General features: G+C 52.0%; 1 pseudogene across 1 annotated transcript in view; it reads left to right on the top strand.

Moving 5' to 3' along the window:
- LOC308174853 (AF4/FMR2 family member 4-like) overlaps positions 1-5,000 on the top strand; it is an 18,344-nt pseudogene that overhangs the window by 4,459 nt on the left and 8,885 nt on the right. Inside the window, exons 2-3 of the transcript in view lie at positions 2,757-3,687; positions 4,929-4,973. The product of the transcript in view is annotated as an AF4/FMR2 family member 4-like (transcript). The remainder of the gene's footprint in view (positions 1-2,756; positions 3,688-4,928; positions 4,974-5,000) is intronic.

The following is a 5,000-nucleotide window of genomic DNA, read 5'->3' as shown; positions in this document are numbered from 1 at the left end:
CGGTTCACCCATTAGCGGGAACATTATTTGTTTCACAAAATAGGCTGATTTAATTGACCATGAACATCAGAGACATACATTACGAATGTTCATTTAAAATACTCTATACTGAGCACTCGTATAAGAACATGAACCAGAGAACAGCAGTAAATGCAATAACCCACAGTCGTCGCTGATGATGTTGCATTTTCGATTAGGATACAGGATTAAAGGCACCGGCGACGGGCTAAAAGAGAAATCCAAATGTCCCGCTAAATTCGGACCAATCACAAAACTGTTTTGAAAGCGCGTCGCCTCGCGCCGCGCGCCTGTTGAGAGCGATTCAGTCTCGATTGCAGTGCGAACACAAACGACGAGGTTAATTGCAACATTGTAACATATTGTAACTAACTACGCCCTAAATCGTAACGAAATGTAGATCTGGAAGCGGCCTAAATCTAGCTTCAATCTGCTTTTTTTCTGTTCTCCGGTCATAATAACTCGCTGCCTTTCTGCGCAGCCTGAATCAAAGTGGACTGTCTGAATCAATTAGTGGCGGAGGAAATTCATTCGTGGCGGCCCGCCACGAATAAATGCATATAGAGGAAACACTGGGCCTCTGTGGCTCAGTTGGTAGCATAGCATAGCGCTAACAACACTTAGGTTGTGGGTTTGATTCCCGCTTGGGACCATATATACGAAAAAATAAAATTAAAAAAGCTCTCACAGGTGGATGTCTTTAGATTAGATTAGATTCACTTTATTGTCATTACATAGTACAAGACAATGCAACGAAATGATTGTGCGTTCACGGCTATCAGTGTGTGTGTGTGTGTGTGTGTGTGTGTGTGTGTGTGAACAGGCTCTTATGGCAAGACTTTCTCTCCTCCCCGCTGATCGTAATGCACATAATTGAACGTTAATCAAGGCCAACCTAACAAGCCAATCCCCTCCAACGTTCCCAGGCTAGCCTATAGATCTAGACTAGATATAGGCCTATAGATCAGGTCTAGCTTAGACATAGGCCTATAGACTAGATCTAGTTTAGATATAAGCCTATAGACTAGATCTAGTTTAGATATAAGCCTATAGATTAGAAGGCGTCTGCTAAATGCCAAAAATGTAAATGTAAAATGTAGATCCAACCTTCTTATTTGGCAGTGCACACTGACACAGTACAACCAAATTATATATTTCTTGCTCTGCGCTCAGGGTCGTCAGCCATAGTCTCAGCGCCCCTGTACACCCAGGGGGGGGGTGGAGGGGTAAACATACATGTGCAGGGTGAGGGGGGGGGGGTCGCCTGTGGTTGCATTTCCTACCCGCTGATTGGCGGCTTGTCCCCCACCCCCCCTCAGCGTGGTGCCTTGCCAGAGAGAATGGGGGGGCGGGGGGGCGTGTGAAACAGGATAGGCTCTGCACGCTGTGTCATGTGTCTCAGGACCCCCCCCCGCAGAGTGTCATGTCCCCCCCCGGAGAGTGATTGATTAGTGTCTTTAGCAGCGGCTACAGCAAGACCCTTATATCTCTCTATACAGATGGAGGAGGGGGTGGGGGGGGGGGCGGGGTGGCGGGGGTGGGGGCCCATTGGCCGTGGGGGAGGTTTGAATAAGCCAATCATCCCTGTCCCTCTGTGATTAGTTCATCAGGCTACAACTCTCTCCGTTGTTATTGTTTTTTCAACGTTACGTTATTTTTTCCGCTTTGTTTTTGTGTGTTTTTGGGGGGGGTTCAGGGGGGATTTAAGTTCACAAATTAATTGTTTTCGTGAGATGTTTGTTTCGTGTAGCTGTTGAACATTCAAGACACAAACACAGTGTTTTTTCTTTTATGTCTTTATTAATTTGATGACAGATTTTTCTGTCTGGGACTTTTCCCCCCCGTAAGAAGTAAAAAGTCGTAACATATTTCATTACATGACAGAAAACTAAACTGTTATTTAATGTGCTATAACTATTCTGACAGTAACCATTTCTTTCGTTTTCTTTTCCTCTCTCCCTCCCTCCCCCCTCTCTCTCTCTCTCTCCCTCTCCCTCTCCCTCCCCCTCCCTCTCTCTCTCTGTCTCTCCCCCTCTCTCTCTCTCTCCTTCCCTCTCTCCCCCCTCCCCCCCTCTCTCTCCCTCCCTCTCTCTCTCCTTCCCTCTCTCTCCCTCTCTCCCCCCCTCTCTCTCCCCTCCCCCCTCTCTCTCCCTCCCTCTCCCCCTCTCCCCCTCCCCCCTCTCTCTCCCTCCCTCTCCCCCTCTCCCCCACTCCCCTCTCTCTCCCCCCCCTCTCTCTCCCCTCCCCCCCCTCTCTCCCCCCTCTCCCCCTCCCCCCTCTCCCCCCTCCCCCCTCTCCCCCCCTCTCTCTCTCTCTCCTTCCCTCTCTCTCCCTCCCTCTCCCCTCTCCCCCTCTCCCCTCCCCCCTCCTCTCTCCCCTCTCCCCCCCACTCCCTCTCCCCCCCACTCCCCTCCCCCCTCTCCCCTCTCCCCCCCTCTCCCCCCTCTCCCCCCCTCCCCCCACTCCCCTCTCCCCCCCCACTCCCCTCCCCCCTCTCCCCCCCTCCCCCCTCTCCCCCCCCTCCCCCTCCCTCTCCCCCTCTCCCCCCTCTCCCCCCCACTCCCCCCTCCCCCCTCTCCCCCTCTCCCCCCTCTCTCTCTCCCCCTCTCCCCCTCTCCCCCCCCTCCCCCCTCTCTCTCCCTCCCTCTCCCCCTCTCCCCCCTCTCCCCCCACTTCCCCCTCCCCCCCTCTCCCCCTCTCCCCCCTCTCCTCTCTCCCTCTCTCCCCCCCCTCCCCAGTCTAGCAAAGAAGATAAGCTGTCCAGCCGTATCCAGAGCATGCTGGGGAACTACGACGAGATGAAGGAACCAATCGGAGACACAATCCCAAAACTCAGCGGCGGCAAACCCTCAGCTCGTCCTCCTCCGAGGAGAAGTCAGGACAGGCGTTGTTCGGCGACCAGCGCGGAGGCGGAGGCGGTAGTAGTGGCGGAGGCGGAGGCGGAGGAGGTCAGAGCAGCAAGTGGACCCCCGTGGGCCCGGCGGCCAGCGGCGCCTCGTCTTCCAAGAGGTCCGGTCAGAGCAGCCGTAGCGGCGGCGGTTCTAGCCAAAGACACGAACGAGGCGAGTCGAAGAAGTCCAGTAAGCATGGTGGTGGAGGAGGCGGAGGTGGTGGAGGTGGATCCTCGTCCTCGGAGCACTCCTCCTCCAAGTCGTCCTCTCGTGACCTCGCCACGTCCAGCCCCGCCAAAGGAGCAGGAGGAGGAGGCGGTTCTTCGTCTCTGAGCTCATCCGGAGGCGGAGGTCACTCCCGCTCCTCCCTAGGAGGTGGTGGGGGCTCCTCGGAAGGAGGCCACGGTAAGGAGCGCTACCGCTCTAAATCGCCCCGAGAGAGGGAGGCGGCGTCGGCCGCGAGGGAGGCCGCGAGGGAGGCTAACTGGGACTCGCCGTCGCGCGTGCATACGGCCTTCCCCAGCGGGCAGCACTCGGGCAGGCCTTCCCGCCCTCGCTCATGTCCAAGCCCAGCTCCATGCTGCAGAAGCCCACGGCGTACGTGAGACCCATGGACGGCCAGGAGACGGCCGAGCCCAAGACCACGTCGGCGTCGGAGATGTACGGAGGCGGAGGGGGCGGAGGCGGCCAGTCGCACAGCAGCACCGTGGGAGAGAGAATGAAGGCCAACGGCAAGGCCTCGCTCTCCAAGCTCAAGATCCCCAGCCAGCCCGTCGAGGTGAGAATCATGTTAGATTAGATTAGATTGTTACTTTGTTGTCATCACAGAGTACAAGTACAATACACATTCCCACGGTCCTTGAAATCCTTGAAAGTTTGCGAATTAGAAAAAAAAGGCCGTAAAAGTTTTTGAAAATCAACATGGGTCATTGAAAGTGCTTGAATTCCCCTCTCTCTCTCTCTCTCTCTCTCTCTCTCTCTCTCTCTCTCTCTCTCTCTCTCTCTCTCTCTCTCTCTCTCTCTCTCTCAAAAATGTATTATAATATAGGTAACATGTAGAAGGGAATAAAACAACCATACTAGTAACTATGGTTAATTAGTTAGCTAGATTTAAACCGACATAACGGCGTTAGATTTGAAAACTGTTCATGGTCATTATTATATACATTCTCGTCTAGATCTGTCTCAAACTACGCCGTGTTGGGTCCTTGAATTTGAGGGAATTGAGTCTTGAAAGTCCTTGAAAGGTGCTTGAATTCGATGTCTCAGAAGTGTGGGAACTCTGAATACAACGAAATGCAGTTTAGCATCCAACCAGAAGTGCAAATAGTGATATAAGGGCATGATATAAATAGAACAAGAGGTGGTGATAGGTAATTATGTAATATACAGTATGTGCAGAGGTGGTATTGTACATCAGTATGGTTTAGAGGTATATACAGTTACGAGCTATGTACAGTGAGGTAGTTTTAATATATACAGTAGTACAAAGGTAGTAGTGTAAACATCAGTAGTGCAAAGGTTATAGAGTGATCACATTAACCAGGGATGAGCAGCCGACAGGTATTGTCATAATAATAATAATAATAATATATTTTGTATAACGCCTTTCACAAACCCAAGGACGCTTTATAGAATTTACAGACAAAAGGTCAGACAGACAGAACAGAAAACACACAGTGACAGTGACAAAACTAGACTAGGGGCTAAAGGCCTTGGTGAACACATGAGATACATGTCACATGTCCCAGAAGGTCTGTAGGTTGGTGAGGAGGGGGGGGGGGGGGGGGAGAAAGCAAGACCCATGTCTGTTCTAGGTAAACCCCCTTCCTTCCATCCTCCTGTCCCAATGATGATGACATCATCGTACCCTCGTGCCCCAGTTTAGTCACTGAAATGAACAGAAATGTCAGTCACGTCCGGTCAGGAAATGTGTCATCTTGACTTATGAGTGGTGTTTGTTTAAATGCTACCTACGTACTAAATGCTAAAGTGTGTTATGCTTTACATTTCTTCTAGGGTTCAATGTCAGGGGACGCCAATTGTGTGGATGAGATTCTAAAGGTAAGGACATTGGCCTTTCAGCAGACT

Source organism: Nansenia antarctica, assembly GCF_963989245.1.
Source record: "Nansenia antarctica genome assembly, chromosome: 20".
Classification (NCBI taxonomy): domain Eukaryota; kingdom Metazoa; phylum Chordata; class Actinopteri; order Argentiniformes; family Microstomatidae; genus Nansenia; species Nansenia antarctica.
Note: the sequence above shows the minus strand (reverse complement) of the source record. Positions and strands in the feature narration are given on the sequence as shown.